The following is an 18,583-nucleotide window of genomic DNA, read 5'->3' as shown; positions in this document are numbered from 1 at the left end:
GAAACACAGTTCCCTTCTTGTCAAAGCCAGGGGAGATGGGTCCCCTGGAAACAGATTCCCTGTATCAGTCTACCTACTTATATGATCTTATCACTGTTTATCAAAGCTGGTTTGTGGAGGTTACAAATTTGTTCTCCTCAGCTCATAGAAATAGGAACATAATATTTTACAGGTGTGGAAGTGAAGCACAGACGTGAGCACTTTTAGATGTATAGCCTCAACAGTTGAGGCTGGATATTTAAAAGCATTCAGCGTGGGTCAACTCATCTTGTAATGTTTTTGCAGAGACCAACAGCCAGGTTGCAGTTTGCCTTTGAAAGTCTGACTAGTTATTTTAACATCTAAAGAAGCCAGAAGAACTGAACTTACTTTTCTGAAAGCCTGACCCAAATATTTGCCCAAGATTATGAAGGAAATACGTGGTACAGTTGTGAAATTAATCCAGCGCTCTCAAATCTCTGCACACCCAAAGGACCTTCCTCCCTCTCACCTTACTCTCTTCTCTGTTCCAAAGACTTCTTTTGCTGAGTTTTTGGAAGACAATGCAGCTCTTCTGTGAACTGTTCTCATTAAATCTTTCTTTCTCTTGCTGCAAGCTTAATAGAGGGGGACTCCCAACAGTACTCTCAGAAAGTCCTGTAGTGCACATTAGACAATGCTGGGTCCTGAACCCTAAAGTCTCCAAAGGCTTACTGGATGATCTCCTTTTAAGACCTCTGTTGGTACCAGTTACCTCAAATTACAAACCATTGACAGGTCTCAGAAATCTGCAAGAGTAGGTCTCCCTTGTTGTTATATATCTCAGGAGATCTGCAAAGAAAAGGAGGATGATTAAAGTTTATGGCTTGAGCAAGAAGAAGTCAGAGGGAACATTTCCCAGTGTTCCTTTTATGAGGTTTTTTAAAGCAAAAATATTTTTCACTGACAGGCCTTTCTAATGATTGAATACACTGTGAGTTCTGTGTTTTCAAGATGGCCTAGAGAAACACGCTTTTATTTTCTGCTGGAAGACTGCAGTCTTTAGCACTCTCAATATTAGGATCGTTGGAGCCAGGGTTCCCTGCTGATGTTACTAAAATGAACTTTAATCAATCTTGAAAAAAGACTTTAATAACCTGAATTATGGCCCCCAGTGCTAGATCTTGGGCAGGAGAGTGAGCCTAGCAGTATTGATTTTCTCACGCTCAGCAGTTCTTCTGAGATTTTTGCCACTTGTTAGCAATGTATATTTTAATAAAACCTCCGTTTATGAAGTGCCTTTTCCCAGCAATCTTCATGTGTTTCAGTGGAACGTTTTTACATCTTTCACATATATTTTTCCTCATTTTCAAGCACATGCATGCTTTGAGGAAGATTCTGAATTCCAAAACTAATCTAAAAATGGAAGCTTTCTTCCATCTCTAATTATGACACAGCTCTTGTCAGTCTCACTAGATGGGGAAGATGAGGCAGAAAGTAGCATGGATAGTCAACCAATTTTATTCTTTCATTTTCACTTTTTCTGTGAGGAGGCAAATGCTTCTTTTGACTCAATACAACATTTTAAGTCCTGGCCTGTATATTTAGAAGAACTTAAAATTGGTTTTAATTAGCGAATTCGGAGCCTTCCTGAGAGAACTGCAAATATCTGAAAGGTTCATTTTTGGCCAGGAAATCCAATGGAGAGTCCACAGGAGCAGCTTACCGTTCATCTGTGAAGAATGATGAGGAGGGGGGGAGTGGAAATGAATAATGTTGCTAATATTTCTGTAGGTTTGTGTTCTAACAATGTAAATTACAGCAAAGTCCACAGGTGGCATCTTGTATGTGGCCTGCAGCCTTCTGACATCCTTCTGAAAGGTGACCTTGTGGTTTGATGGTTGGCTGTCCATGAGTAAGTTGTTATTGAGCAGACCACTAATGCTTCTCCACAGCACTATTGCTGTACCTTTATAGGGACTGCTAAATGATGTGGTATGTACCACAGAGACCACTGTCCAGAGAAAAGTGCTGTCAAAGAGTGAGAGGGGGTTAACCACAAAATATTTACCATTTTAGCCTGCACTGAAAAAAAAAAACATAGCTGAAAACAGGATTTTCCTTTAGTGCTCTTCGTGCATTGTGGTTTTGCATTGCCTGCAGAAAAGGTTCTGTACAGTGTTGATTCTCCAAAGCAGATGGCTAACAATGATTAACCAGTTCCTTCCAACTGCTCACTAATGAGCAGAAAACAACTTGAACTGGTTATTCATATTGAATTAAGATTTTTTAAAAATCGTGTAGTTATGAGCATAAATGTTCTCATCTAAATCTGAACTTTCCCAGAATAGTGCACTTGGGGCTGGGTGTCTTGCTTCAAGCTTATTTCTAGTGGCAGAGGATATGAAAAAGTAAATGATAGTAGAATATGATTATAGTCCTTAATGTAATTTAAAATTATTCCATTGTAAGTGAAATACTGATGCATAAGTGCAGGACCTCTGAACCACATGCATTTACAAGCCTGCCCTGTGCAAAAGTAAGTGTCTTGTATGCTGCTGTTGAGACTTACTATCTTGTCTAAAGCTCCTTTAAGATTTGAGTGGAAGCACTTCTCTAGCAGTAGTATGAAGGATTTTCAATTTATGGCATTAAGAGCTAATGGGAAGCACATTTGCTGGACATTCACATTCCTAAGCTGTTTTACTCATGGTACTTTGAGACCAAGTGAGGCGTAGGACAGATAAGCTTTCAAATGACAAAAAAAAAAAAAAAGTTTTTAATATTGATAATTTAAGAAATGGTATATATACTGCCATCAGTGAGATTATAACGAAGCAGGCTGGGGGCCAACTGTGTAGGAAGCAGCTCTGTAGAACAGGATCTGGGGGTCCTGGTGCACAAGTTGACGTCAGCCAGCCATGTGCCCTTCTGGCAAAATGCCAACTGCATCCTGGGCTGCATTAGCAAAACTATAGCCAGCAGCTCTAGAGGAGTGATCCTCCCCTCTTTATAGCACCCGTGAGACTGTGTTTAGAGTATTGTCTCCAATTTGGGGCACCCTAGTACAAGGAAGATACTGCCATACTGGCACGAGTCCCGTGGAGGGCCACCAGTCTAGCCAGGGCTGGAGCACATGGTAAGCAAGGAGAAGCTGAGAGAGCTGGGTCTGTCCAGGCTGCATAAAGAAAGACAAAGGGGAGAACTTATTGCTGTCTGCAAGTACCTGATCACAGGGTAAGGGGAAGATGGAGCCTGCCTCTTCTCAGAGGTGCACAGCAATAGAATGAGGACCAACAACCACAAGTTGGAACTCGAGAAATTCCAGTCAGATACAAGGAAAATCTTTTTACCAAAGAGTGACCAAGCACTGGGACAGGTGCCCAGAGAGGTTGCGGGCACCTGGGAGGTGTCCAAGATTCAACTGGATACATGTCTGAGCAACCTGATCTAATTAGACCTGCTTTGAGCAGGAGGCTGGACTAGATGCTTCCAGAGGTCCTTTCTAACCTTAATTATTCTGTGGTTCTTTGATTCTGTCCATAACAAAGACTACAAGAAGAATGATACTGCAGACTTGGACCACTGGCAGATCAAAAAGGAACAACTCATTGAAAATTAGAGTGGAATTAATAATATTGTACATTGGATCAATTCACCTTCTGGTATCAAAAGAGTCAGGGGCTTATGTAATGAATAGTTACCTCTGCATTTCTTCTGTATGGTTCTGCCTAAAGTGAAATCACAGCTTCACTGAAGTCAGATAACAAAATTCTCATTGACTTCACAAGGCTCTGAATTCTGTCAGCTTAAATGGAGATCATGGGAGGGTTCTTTAAAGTCAGATAATGGTTTTAACGTGGGGAAAACTTCAGAGAATAGTTTTCAGTTTTTCTGAAAGTATATTTCACAACCACCAGATTCTTTTAGCATATATGGATAAAGTTATGCTAGTATTGGAAGCAAAAAACCAGCACTCTCGGCTTTGTACCTGTGTTCCTGTAAGCACAAATATTTGAGTTGCTTAAAAAAGGAGGGAAAACTGGAGGGAAGGAAAGCTTCCTCCTATGATCTGCAAGTTAGAAAGTATTTCAAAGCTTTGAAAACTGTTGGGCAGCTCTGACATTTAGAAAGAACATCTTATAAAGAAAGACTATGTAAAAAGTCGAAACCTTGTCGTGTGAGCTTAATTACACTCTGAAAATGCTTGCTTTTTACAACCGCGATAAAACATATAAAATGCAATATAAACATGTAGTGCAGTTGTTAGGGCATATGTTCCTTCACTGCATTTCTGAAAAGGGGGAAGGGTTTTTAACAACGCTTAGGCTGGCTTTATGAAATGGCACTTGTCAGCAGAGGGTATATAGCCCTGTTACTGTTATGTTTATATGATAAAAAATGTCCAGGGTATGTTGCCTCCTCTTATCTAAACAACCTGTTCTACTTTATGATGTTGCATATACTATTCATTACAATATTTTTAGATGTGTGGATTACGTGTGAATACAGATAATGATAAATTCACACTGGAGTCTACTTGGCCCATAAAAATTTTATGCAACTCTGAGGAAAAGTTACTGTTATTAAAGAACCATTTTGGAAAACAAAGTGCCCATTCCAGCACCCCAGCCTTGATCCTTTAATGCAGTCAGTGTTTGGGAGGAATGCTGGTGTGCATGTAATTATGAATTTAGAATGGTCCAGAATTTTTTTTAAGAACAAAAATACCTCCAATGTAGAGGTTAATATCTCATGAATAATGGCTACAGAATGGTTCGGTAATTTTGTGCCCTAATGTTCACAGTACACCCTTCCATAAGAACAGTCTGGATCTAAGAGTGCCTATCAGCATGTTATTGCCAATTCCAACGTTTGACATTTGTTGTGATTTTATAGTAATATTAACAATATATTTTTATTTCTTCCCCTCATAAATTTTAGCCTTCAGAACTTGTTTTCTTTGCAGCGTTTTCCCTGTAGTCAGGAGGGATTTTTAAGTATTTGTAGAGTATCTGACATAATACATTAGTTCAGTAGCTAAAGCATTAAAAAGCAAGAAGCGTAAGACTTGTGATTGTGAGAACTGATGATACCACTTTTACGATTTAGGAAGATTTTTTTTTAATGGCACATTTATATGCTTGTATGTGAATCCATTACATGACATACACCGTGGTTAGCAACAGCTTTTGTGTGTCATGGCTCAGGTTCCCATACACTCCTGACAGTATGTATATTCATGAGATTCATGACATTTTCCTGCATCTGCTCTTGTAACAGATTTCGTTTCAAAGCGGCACTTCATTGATGTAGTACACTGACGCATTTTACGTATAATTGCTTTTCATCTGGTTGTATGATTATTTTGTGACACCTAGTGGATAAATTGATAGTAGTGCTGATTTGAATTTCCTCGCGTTTTTTTAGATTCTCTCAATAGACATTCTGGCCTGGAAACTCAATTCGTATTACAAACACATAGACTTTTGCTTTCTTACTTTCTCTCTCCTTTTTTTTTTTTTTTTCTCTTTAACTTTACTCATGGAATAACTTGCTCACAGCCAGGTGAACAAATACGCAACACCAGTCTTGAGGAAATTCCAAGAGTCCCAAAATAATGCAAGGTAGTAAAAGTCTGCAAATGTCATGATATTCTTTAGTCAGGATCCCAACATGTGCAGCGTGTGATCTTATACATCAACTTTTTCTACTGTATCAACTTTTCTGTGGTGTGCTTCCAAGATGCAGTTCCCTTAGGGATTCAGTGTATGCTACATAAAGTTACAAAGGTTACAAAGAAGTACTTATAATTACCCTATGAAGATTCTTAGAAATACGCATTCCTTTGCTGTTCTTAGAGAATGAAGTCTGATAAATAATTAAAATATTATTCTATACACACAAGAATGTTTTCAGAACATTTACATCAAGGAACAGTCTGGAAGTGCCTTTAATACATGACCTACTTTCACAACTAAGATATATCTTGTGAAGTATATCTTAATTTACATGTCATGGATTCTGTGCCTGAAGCTTATTTCAAAGTCATTTCTCCTACAGGAAAATGTTTAAATACTGTCTAATATGTTTGCTATAAATGCTGTGAGATAGAAAAGTAGGTATTTTTATATGACTTTATTTGTTATGTTGATAAGGGGAGGGGAATTAATTATTTCAGTTGCACCAAGTCTGCTTGCTGTATTGCTGGGTTGATGCTATTAGTGTGCATGTTTCTGTCTTCAGAGAAGGTATAATATGCTCCTTGCCTGACAGAATTTAAATTCTGAAGTTTTCTGGCATCCCAGAGCAGGCGCAGAACAATAGCTTACATGATAGCTAAGATAAGATTTTAGTAGTTTTTAAGTAGGAGCTAAAAGGAACTGTAAGGCACATGAATTTGGAGATAAGAGGTTATGTATTTTTCATATGTGGGGAATTGGAATGGAGTTGTGCAGAGGACATGAAGAAATTGATTTTAAAGACCGTCTTCGAGATTTTGAGTTTCATCTTGTCACTCGTCAGAGAAAATGTGTTGCGTATTTCCACTCCCAAGAGGCTTCAAAATCAGAAAATGTAATACTAAACCGTGTCTTTAATACCGACTGACGAGGCGCTCTTTTCCTGTGCTTTTCCTAGTTGCTCATCCTAACAGTTCTCTTGTGACTTTCATTTATGTAAAATTAGGGCCTGTGGCAACAGCATCATGAATAATGGACACAGAGAGTCTAACACACCGTTGAGCTCTGGCACAGGTCTGCTCACACTCTACCACCTGAAGCCCTGCTTTAAGTCCATTAATGAACATTTAACCCGTGAAAGCTTTAGTCTCGGGTAAAAAGACTTACAGTAGAGCAAATCTGTGGAGAGCCCCGGTCACCTGAGAAAACCGAAGGTGGTGCAGAGGGAGCGGAGCAGGCAGCGCCGTGTGTCTGTCCACCCGAGCTCCTCGCCTGTAATTCGTGAGGAGCATCTCCCCATGCCAGCCAGTGCCGTATCGGTGTCATGGCCCCAGTCACCCCCGGCACTCCAAAAGCCTTTAACCCCTCAGCACAAATGGCCAAATTGGGCCCTCATGGTGAAAACAGCAATTTTCAGTGGTTCCCCCTCTTCCTCGCCTTTTTAAGACTTGTGTCATGTAAACCTGGTGTGGGTCTCGGACTGGGCTTGGCACTGGATGGCTAATGAGGCTGGTAATCTAATTAGCTCATGCAGCGAGCGTTATGTGTAAGCCTTCTTTTCGGTGTCTTTGTTGTGCCCGCAGCGTGGAGTACTCCGAATGGAAAACAACTGATCAGAGCAGAAGCAAAGTAATCGTGACAAAAGCACATGTGTATATTTTTTTAAATCATAACACAACTTGAGACAGTATCAAAGGGTGGTAACAAAGCTGTTACTGTGCACAGAGATCATCGGCTGGCAACCAAAGAGAAGCAATAACTAAAAGGAGAAAGGGATCTCAATAATTAGCAATGTTGTTAGCGGCAAATTCAGGGAGGTCCCCGGGAGTTGGAGGAGTGCAAGAAGCAGGACCCAGCTCGGGCTCCAGGAGGATGGCAGAGGAAGGGGAGGCAGGGCAGGACGCGGTCCGGGGAGGCACTGCACCTCCCGAGGCAGGCACGCCGCCCTGGCTGCAGCCTGTCCCTCGGCTGGTGGAGGCCTCACGCTGTCCCCTGGTGTGCCATGGCCTGGCAAAGCCATCGGCTAACAGGGACACGAGAACGTCTGACAGGGTCAATGGAAATGCTTGCTTTTGCAAACGGGCTTTTTGGATCAGGTCTTCTATAGAATCATGAAATTGTTCCGGTTGGAAGAGACCTTTAAGATCATTGGGTCCAACCATTAGCTGAGCTAAGTCCACCACTAAACCATGTCCCTCAGCACCACATCTATCTGCCTTTTAAATACCTCCAGGGATGGTGGCTCAGCCACTTCGCTGGGCAGCCTGTTCCTATGCTTGATAACCCTTTCAGTGAAGAAATTTTTCCTAATATCCAGTCTAAACCTCCCCTGGCACAACTTGAGGCCATTTCCTCTTGTCCTATCGGCTGTTACTTGGGAGAAGAGACCGACCCCCACCTGGCTACAGCCTCCTTTCAGGTAGCTGTAGAGAGCGATAAGGTCTCCCCTCAGCGCCTTTTTCTCCAGGCTGAACAATCCCAGCTCCCTCTGCCGCTCCTCATAAGACTTGTGCTCCAGACCCCTCACCAGCATTGTTGCCCTTCTCTGGACCCACTCCAGCACCTCAACGTCCCTCCTGTAGTGAGGGGCCCAAAACTGAACACAGTACTTGAGGTGCTGCCTCACCTATAGCCTCACCTCACCCCCTCAAAGAAGTAACCAGAAATAAACAGCCCGCTGCAGTTTTGGTTTGCAAGGCCTGTACAAGTATTTTCCCTTTGTTAACGTATGTGAACTTCCAGACTTCTGCTTTTGAACTGTCAGGCTGAACAAGCCCAGTGGCTTTAGCCAAAATGCAGTCCAGACCTCAGAACATCGTTCTGAAATGGAAATTAACTTTAAGCTTTTAACAACATTTTTAAACAAACATCCTACATAGATTGGAGATTTTATGCCAGCTTTTCGCATAATGCTATCCACAATTTCAAATGCTACGGGTCTAAAGTGATCACGACAAATGGAACAGTTTGTAAAGGATGGATTTTGCTTGTCTGCTATAATAAAAAGGTTATTCTTCATTAGCACTCGAGTAACTTTATCCTGTTTGTGGTGATGGCGAATCTAAGTGTGCATTGATGTAAATACAGAATTTTAGGCTAAATCCATGTAATGCTGGGTTATTTAGCCCCTTGGTCTAATCCTGGGTCCGAGGTTACTCACATCCTCACTCCTGCTTGTCAGCTGCTTGGTCTCATGAAGGACTAAAATTTAAAACTAAAGCCTTATGGGTCAAAGGGCAGAAGATATTTTCCTAACAACTAGAATTATTGGTGCAGCTGCATTTCTGCAAAATTAATTTTAGTTTCTTGCTGAGGCTTAGAACATACCCTGACAGACATTCCCTCTTGGTTCTTAATTAAGTTAGGACTAGCACATACTGGTTTATTGCATGTCTTTTAGCATGGAAAACAATTTCCAAGGATTTAAATCCCTTTCAGAGTGAAAATTCTGTTTTCCCAAGAAGGAATTTGTGGGTTAAGATTGGGGACGGCAGTTTTTCGGAAGATGTCAGATTATCATTGTTTTCACAATCTTGTGACTCTGGTTGTTTTCCTAGTTTACGTAAGGAACTGGAATACATAACACTTCCTATAAGTACTACCACAGAGGGTTAAGTGTGATACTGTATGAATTGCACATATTAAAAAAGCCAGATCTGATTGACTTAAAAGTCAGATAGCTTATTTAAGATTCTCTGTGTAGTAGGTTTTTTTTCCATCAAAAAGCGCTTAAAAACATTACTCAAGTAATTGCCTGTGGGATGTCTGAGTATTTAGCTACAGAGATTGGAAGACTGTGATCCTGACTGTTCTCTTCATCAGTGGTTGTGCCCAGTTACCTTTTTTTTTTTTACGGGACTCGAGAAGTGTGAAAGGCGCAACTTTGAAGAGTTGGGACATCGCATATCAAACAGAAGATAAGGGTGCTGAATTTAAGTGTCTGATTTTGGGTTCAGAGATATTAAGCAAATCCGAGTGATACCAGCTGAGTTATGCAAGTTCAACTCTTCCAAAAATAAGTGAATATCAACTTCCTAAAATTAGTGAATATTTGGGGGGGGGGGGGGGGTGTAATTAATATTTCATTTTTGTGTCATCTGCATGAATACAATCTGCATTAGGGCATGGAGATAAATTATGAATGTTAGGGAAATGCTTACTGTAAGAAAGGTGTTATATGCCCCTTCTATTCTTGCCATCTCTGACAAGAGAAAATAAAACTGACACATTTCCATAGCTCTTTTCTGACACGTTTCCGTAGCTCTTTTCTTAACAAGGAACAATCCCTAATTTGTACCAGCATCATCTCCTTTTGCTGCAGACACTCATCTCCCAGATAATCCAGCCCTTGCATTTTTGCTTTTATGCGTGGCAAGATATCAAGAGTACCTGTAACATTTGTTTTTTCGTAAGAGGTACCTCACCTGCCCCCGGTGGATTTGCCATTTCCACACAGGTTTCGTCTCCCCTGGACGCCGGCCTTACCCTGATTTCTGGGCACCGGTGCCTGGGAATCGTCATTTCTGCCACGGAGAGCTCAGGAACGCAGCCCAGCGTGAGTCCCTCCTGCCGCCGCCGCCGCTGCTGCTGCTCCCGCCGCCCTCCGTGTCGCGCCTGGCAGCCATCTTAGACCCGGGCAGAAAGCCCATCGGGGCGAACACAACAAACCCGGCTGGGAAGTAAGTGGACGGAAAGATTACGCTCGGAAAACACGGAAGATAAATATTTTAAGTCCTACAAAACAAATAGCTCATAATACACTGAGCAGCTCTGCGTTCCTTTTGGAGTTTATTAAAAAAAAAAAAATGTATCTCCTTAAATACTTATTTGCTTAAGAATACAAGTGCAACATATGGAGCAGCCAGTGATCAGCCCTGGTTTAATTTCTCTTTGTGTGGAAGCTTTGAGAGTTTCTGAGTGTTTTCATCGTTCTCTTGAATACTAGCTTTTATGGCTTTTTAGCGTTCAGAGTATTACATAAGCAAAACTCAGAAATAAATGCAAGAGAAATATAAAAATTTTGTCAGTGTAGGTACTGCAGTTGGCATAACTAGAAGACATAATCCCACATCCAAGAAAAATGAGGTATTGTTCTGATGGAACACTGTCTTTTTCCTAATGCATTCCCTTTTGAAGCATCTGTTCAACATTCAAGGCATTTTACAGCAGTAAAGCTATGAAATGCCTAACATATATGTATAGAACATGTCTGTGAAGGTGCAGAACAACTTTGATGTATACCCAGTACTGACTCCTTGTCTTTCCTGCTAGCCAGATCTCTCTTTACACCCATTCAGTAGGTTAAAGCAGCTATCATTCAGCACATCCCATTCTTTTGATACCATTGTAAACCTTTTCTAAAACATGATACGTGAGCAGTCATTTCTATGGAGGAATTTCCTTGACTTTTGCATGGATCCACATGAGAGTAACAAGCTCCAGTGCAGGTCTGGGCTGGTAGTCAGGCTACAGTATGTGAGACAGAATTATTTAAGCTAAAATATATTTGTGTATTTTGTACATTCTGTTGCCTTTTTTTTCCCTTATACATAAAATGTTCAAGATCTTAGGAACATATATAAACTATTGCAGAGCTCAGACACATTTAGCCACAGAGTGAGTAATTTCACAGCTGCTCCTTTTTCCCAAATGTTTGCAAACACTTAGATAAAAACAATGGTTTCAGTGAATATTTAAAATTATATATTAAATAGAACCATGTTACAGTACCTATGATGTAATAAAAAAGTATACAAAGGTGAATAAAAATTATACAACTCATTTAAATAGAATTACTGCTCAATGCAAGTACTTGTTGGCTCCTAAATTCTTTTCTGGTGTGTAAGATGTCTAAGGATCCAGAAGTGTTGACTTTAACTTCTATGCCCCATAATTTGTGGTGTATTGGATCATCAGGACTTACTTCAAAGCCACCAAGGCCAAGTGAAGGTGCACCATTGATTTCAACAGCGTGTCAGTTGTGCCTCTTCTTAAAAGAAGTCTCCTGATGACTTTGAGGAAAATGTTTCCACGCAAAACTGTGAATAGGGTTTGTAGAAACCAGAACAGTGCACTTGAACGTGATAGCAGTGAGAAACCTCATTGATGAGCAAACACCACAGACAAAGTTGATCACCTGTTTGGACGTTATCACAAAGGTAGAGAATGATAAATTTGTTCTCCTACTCACAGTCTGGCCATACTGAAGCCTAGTTAAAGATCTTACAAAGTTCGTGTACTCAGGCTAATGTTCTTCTCTAGCCAGCTGAGAAAGACAAACACTCGTACATAGAACTGTCTAGAGCCAGAGCGTAACTGAACCAAATTTTAGAAAAACCTGTGCCTGTCCACTGAATGTAGGAGGAGGCTGTGGAGGCTTGATCCTGTGAGTATTTCCCATTTTGCCTGCCTGAAGCTCCAGCAGAATCTACCCTGTATTATTAAATTACAGGAAAGTTTCACAACTGAGGAAAGAGCTGTCATTTGCCATTTTAGAAGCAGCTGTAGTTGGTAAGATCACAATATACGTTGTACTTCACAGGAGTCACAGAATCTGTGTTTGTGGAATACTTTTTACTTCTTGAAGGATGCCAGGTGTATGAAGACAGTGTATCATTTTTGATATATTTGTTTAAAAATGTATTTGAAAATATTGTGTGTCAAGTTTGTCATAGGTAGGTCGCAGGAAACTGAATCCTTCTCTCCACCAAATAATTTCTGTCTGAAATCTCCAGAAAAGTTACCTGCCATGGTACTGCTCTGTCACAACCCTGTCCTGGAAGGATGATGTAGCAGCTCAAATTCCTGATCCAGGGCTTGTTGAATTCAGTCGGAAAGCTTCCCTTGGCCTCAGCATCCAGGGTAGCAGAACCTCAGCCATTTACCCCACAACTGCTCTTGCCGGCAAATGTTTGTGAAATTTTTTTTTGTTAATAAATAGTCTGCAAGAGCGGAGCAGTGACTGTACACCACTTTGGAAGCCAGAAGATAGTAATTATATGGAGACATGTTGGAAACCGCTGTTCTGGCCTGCATCCAGACCCTCAGCCTTCCTGGGGAATCGCTTACCTTGTCGCTAGCCTCTGAGCCATCTCCGTGCCCCAGAGTAGTCACGGTGCAGCACCTCAGGCCTGCACCCGGGGCATTTACCTTCCTCCTGGGAGCCCAGTGAGGTTTTGCGTTTGTAAATCGTTCTGAGTTTTTGGGTGGAAGGTGCTCTGAAAATGCAAAGCGCTTGGTCTGTGTTGTCCTGGAGTCTGCTAATTAGTAAGGCATTTAATTATACAACAACCCTACTTTAAAACTGTCCTCTTTCCTATTACGTCACAGAAACAGTGGACTCGGCCCTGTGCCTTTTTAGAAGTGACGGCTAAGGTATTTATTAACATCAGTTCCAACACATTTTTCAGTGAGCAGTGAGAGCTGGAATGTGGAAATGTCATATTTTTCCTAGTATTAAACAGTTGTTAAACTAGAAACAGAACTCTTGCCAGATAGTTATTTTGTATGCATGTCTTCTTCATAGAAAGAAAATGAACATGCATTTTCCTTTCATTAAGCATTTTAAAGTTCATCCTTGTTTGGTGATCTAGTCAATTAAAATAAGTTTATGAGCAGCTTGTGAGAGCAGAAGACTAATTAATTTGAGGTGTTACATAAAGCACATTCTTTCCCATTTTCGTCTGCTAATGGGTGCTACTGATACCCATAATAATAGATCTTACAGAAAATAGTATTACACAAAGTTTATGGTACTTCACAAATCATTATCTCAATATCTTTGCGAATTAACAAACTACTGTTTGTGTGGGAACACATACATTAAGGCAACATTATATCAGAATTGCACATAGAGAAAAGAGTCTTTAACATCGTTATCCTCATAGAGAAGAAGAGAATCCTTTTGAATTGGTTAATAAAAGCTCACCATTTTTTCAACATGGGTGAATATTTTCCAATCTCCCACATGGCATTGCACTTAAAAGTGAAAGTGAAGTCAAGATATGTTAAAGACAGGCAGGCAATGTAAATCTCTAGAACGTGTTCGGGCTTTCCAAAATATCGCCATTGTTTGGATCGATATTTTCACTTCTGTCTCTTAGAGTCAGTGGAATCGGCTGTAAGAGTAGGATCTTCATCCCAAATTTCCAGGGGGTGGAGGTGTTTGGGTCTGTGGGGTATTTTGGGCTTTGCACTACTGCGGACACATCCTTTTAACGCTAGATTGGTTCTTTGGGCTGTTTTCGCTGGACCATCCAGCATAAAGAGCTGCTACACTGAAAGGTTACATTGTTTTTATTCTTCCACTATAAAGCAAATGCTTATACAAAAGTCTCACTTTGAAGTAAATCACGCAATACACAGCTTTCCTTCAATTATGTTATGCAATGCTGTTATATTTATATAAGGGTAGGGTTTATTTTACACTGAAGGCACTTTCGGTGAGATGACTGCACAATACACAGGTACCCACCCAGCACTGCTAAAATTCACTGACTTCTGCACAGAATTTTAGCCAACGCTTCAATACAAATTCTAGGCTCTTAGGAAAAATACCGAGATCTCTGAACACACGCATAAAGGAGATGTTTGTTTTCAAATATTTTATCTAAAAAACAGAGGTACAGGGTAGGGTTTTTTCAGAGGATTATTCAGAAAGTAATTGACCTTGTCAAAAAGCTGGCACTAAGAAAATGCAGACGTTTAAAACACTTAAGTACACAGAGAAGACTATCATGCTTTCTGCTGCAGAGCTTTCCAAATGGGTTTCTTTGACAGTGGTTAGAGAGCAGCTTCTGCTACCAATTTTTACCATTTACATTAATGAGATGTTGAAATCTCTAATGCTACTCTTTATGTATATTATGCAGAGAATATTTTAATATATATCCTTTTTGGCCTACAAGGGCATTGATGTTATAAGATGTGAAATCTGGGGCTGTACAGTAGTTGCTCCAATACAGTGGTCTCAGCATGGACAGAATTGCACCATTCCTATTTTGTGCAACAAATATGCACCATGTACAGCTCACAGTAACCAGCAACCTCTTTCTACGCGCGGTCTCAGTCCACTGCAGTGAAATGATCTTTGAAGTTAATGGTATAACATTGCCTTTTATAGATTAACACATTGATATCTAATTTGTTGAGATATCTGTATTCTCCTTCCTTCTCTGTTTCGTTTAAAAGTGTGTTTGTTCCTTGAAGGTGAAGTAGCTGATACCTCTCTCTGGCTGTCTCAGCAGTGCTCTTAACATTTAAGTCAATCTCAAAAAATACCTTTTCTGTTTTCACTATACTTTGTCTCTTGCCTGTCTCTTTCAACCTGGGGGTCGCTATGGGCCGTGGAATAATTGTGGTAATAACAACCAAGTGAGAAAGCTGGTGCTGTGCATGGTTCTCCTTGAGAAAATGTACAGAGACGCTATCTTCTGCTTTTGCATGTGCTCTCACTCACTTTATGATTGCTTCAGTGTGCAGTGAAATGAAATTGATATGTGTGTGTTTTCTCTTGTTCCTCTCTTTTTAGGTCTCCATATCGATTATGCTGAAAGCAGTGGAAGATCCCTTCAGTTACCGTGAAATGTGAACCACCACCTTTGGGTGAGATCTGCTGTATAGTGAAACATTGCTTTAGTTTCTTTGGGTATGGAAGATGCATGTGTCATTTGCTTTAGTTTACTGTTAACAAAAAGTAAATTAGCTGATTAAGTTAGGACGTTTGCTTTGAAAGTTTCCTTAGTTTCCTTTAATAGCAGTATTTATATTATAGTATAGACTGGTATTGCAGTTATTTACACTTCTTTAGATCTGCCCTGAATGAGAAGTGTTGTTGTCCATCAAACCAGGTGGTGGGGAATAACAATGCCCTCAAACTCCAGTATACGTGTGAGGTTAGAGTAGGTTATACTACAGTGGCATTTTTGCCATTCATATTAACCAAAGCCTGTGGAGTAGGGTAAGGTATGTTTAGTTTGGCCGTTGATTCAGAGCTGGGTTGCTGTCCGTTGAGGAGTAGCATATTGTTTAAGTAGGCCATAACATTTTCTCACGGTCTTGACGAATTCTTACTTCAGTCGTAGATTTACCCGTGCGGAATTTGAGAAAGTCAGTTAGAGATACTCAGCTCTTCCCCGTTAGGATAACAGAGGAATATCTAGAAGCATGTTAAACAATCCCTCTAAATCAGCATCCACTCTCTTTGAGTCGTAGCGATGCCTTTCTTGAAGTGACAAAACTGGTTTGATAAGATGCAGTCATGTCAGAGCTGGAAGTACGAAAGTGCATTTATTAAAAATGAATGCTGTATCCTCTTTCCCCTCGTGTATCTTGTCACTGACGTAACTTCACAAGTTGCAAATCTATTAAACGTTTCAAACACGAAACGAGCTCATTAAGCAAAATGTCGACTGGTATATAGCAAACTGTTTCAGACTCAAGACTGTTAATATTTGTCCCCAGAGTTTTTTGTCTTCTAGGTTGTCACCAAGGAATCCAGCTGTCTGGGAATACAGCTTTTGTTTCATCTGATGAGAGTCTGACTGTCCTTTGGGGTGAGGTAGTAGGTTGTATAGTTTTAGGGTTATGCCCTGCCTGTCAGATAACTATACAATCTACTGTCTTTCCTGAAGTGGCTGTGATATCGTCGTGGGATAGGTCTTCAAAAGACAAAGCAAATATTTTTCAACCGTAACAGTCTCAGACTGTCTACATGTTGGATTTGGTTCTTGTAGCAGGGTTATGAAAGAACACAGATGTCCTTACGGTGTTTAGGTTCCTATACTTCTCATTCAGGTGCAAAAGCAATTTCCTTTTTGTCATTTTCTCAGGGAAGGTGGGGTGGAAGTGGCAGGGCACAGAGGTATGACACAGTCCGCAATGGGCTTGCTCACGTTCAGCTTTCTCAGACTGCCATGAGAGTGGCCGTTGAGAAACAGCTGACCCACTTCTCCATGACTTTGTAGCATTTGTGTTTATATTCAATGGAAAATGGCACTTTTCATTCAGCAGCTCTTTAAATCTACTTTGCATAGGCTGTTTGAGAAACTGTGAAGTGAATAGTTGGACAAAAAACAAAGGGGATGTCTTCCAGTTGCTCATGTTCTGCCCTGGAACTGGTAAATGCTTGAGCCCTAAGTAAAGAGGCTTCTTTAATCAGTTTTTGTATGCTGGTTTAACTTGTTTTTTTTAATACCTAATGCTAATTTGGGAGGGACAATGCTTGCCACTGTACTTCTTATATCTCTGGAGTCACCCCACCAATTCTGACTGATTTCCAGGTAAAACTGTGAGGAAGGGCCAACAGGAGGCAATTGTGGTCTTTTTAATGCTAAGAAATACGAGGGCTAGAAAGTGCTAAGGGAATCTTACTTGCAAACAGTGAAATGTTAGTTTGCTTCAGAAGATGTGCTTGATGCTCTAACAGGATGAGGTAGTAGGTTGTGTGGTTTCAGGGTAGTGATTTTGCCCCAATCAGGAGATAACTATACAACCTACTGCCTTCCCTGATAAGCAGCATAACAACATCAGTGTCTTAATTCACAGAAAAACAAGAGCTAAAATACGCTTCTGAGACCAGCAAAGTAAGTCTAGATACAGTTGTTGTTATCCTGTTCCTAATAGCTCTAAATTTAGTGTCTTGCATTATTTTTAATAACTGCCTGCAAAATAATTATCTTTTTAAAGTCTTTATCATGAGAAATTTAATTAAAGAACTTTTGCTTATTTCAAAGCTTGTGTGTTCTTGATCTGTTGTGTTTCTGTTTCATTTGAGTGGAACGAAGTTATTGTGGGAAATTATTCCAAAAGTGCTGTGAATTGGCATTCAAGATGTTCATATTTCCTTGGCATCTTAGTTGGTGTGCAACGGATTTTACTAGCGACGCACTTGTTTTGTTCAACCTTACCTCCCCTTCAGGAATCTTCCAGTGTTCTACAAACAATACCAGATTAAGTCACACAACATTCTCCAGCAGGTCAGCTTTATATTACAAATAAAAAGTTGTAACAATGAAAATCAAGGAACAGGTTTAAAAAACCAAAACCAGACATTGATTTGTACCCTCAGTTTCCCATAAGCAGGCTCATTTCATGACATTTAAATGCCCCCAAAAGAGAATTCTCTGCTATCTAAAAGGCACAAATTGCACCAGGTAAACCATTCACAGAAAGCGTTAGGTCCGTTAAAGACATTTTGAGCATACAAACTGCAGAGTCTTATACCAAAAAACTGTGGAAAAAAGGGAATATAAGAACAAGGTGCCGTTTTTGCTTGTATACACTAAATCATTCTCCCACATGCAAAATATACCAGGAAATAGGAATCATGTAAAACTTAAGGTTACCTTAAGATCAGCGATATCAAACCCTTTATGTATAACCACTTGTATGTATTTTGATTATACATCATCTCATTACTGTAGATTGGAGTGAAAACTTAGTTAGTTGTAATCCTCCATTCTTATCTTACATGCTACACAAAAGAAAGCCTTGCTCACGTAAAAAGCATTACCCTCATATCTGCAGCTAGGCAAGCTGAGGCATCCACGGGGAAAGCAAATGAGAAAACTGATGTTACATTCGACAGCAAAACTGGGTGTTTTACTGCTTCTCTGGCCCAAAAATATCACATGTATCTGGACTCAGATGGTATTTGAGGTCATTCAACACCTCAAAACAGGAACTTTTTTTAATACCTTTAATGAAAGGTTAGGAATGTTATTTGACTCGTGTTCATAGGGAGGGATAAAGGCAGTTGGTAGAAGAGGAGAAATTGCTGCGTGTCTGAAAAACATAGGAGAATAGGCGATACTGTGGCTGGTTTTAATCTTCTCTTTTCTTCTTGCTGTTTAAAGAGGATCTCTTAATTTAAAACTGCTGTAAGGATACTTACCATGCTGGCCATGTTCGAGGGCTGCGGGACATGCATTGCAGATTCTGAACTC

General features: G+C 40.3%; 1 long non-coding RNA gene across 1 annotated transcript in view; it reads left to right on the top strand.

Annotated features, from left to right (window-relative positions):
- Positions 1-17,370, top strand: part of LOC141744446 (uncharacterized) — a 104,606-nt gene extending 87,236 nt beyond the window's left edge. Inside the window, exons 7-8 of the long non-coding RNA XR_012587455.1 lie at positions 10,096-10,318; positions 15,169-17,370. This is a non-coding gene — a long non-coding RNA (uncharacterized LOC141744446). The remainder of the gene's footprint in view (positions 1-10,095; positions 10,319-15,168) is intronic.
- The last annotated feature ends 1,213 nt before the right edge of the window (positions 17,371-18,583 follow it).

Source organism: Larus michahellis, chromosome 1 (assembly GCF_964199755.1).
Source record: "Larus michahellis chromosome 1, bLarMic1.1, whole genome shotgun sequence".
In the NCBI taxonomy this organism is placed as follows: domain Eukaryota; kingdom Metazoa; phylum Chordata; class Aves; order Charadriiformes; family Laridae; genus Larus; species Larus michahellis.
Note: the sequence above shows the minus strand (reverse complement) of the source record. Positions and strands in the feature narration are given on the sequence as shown.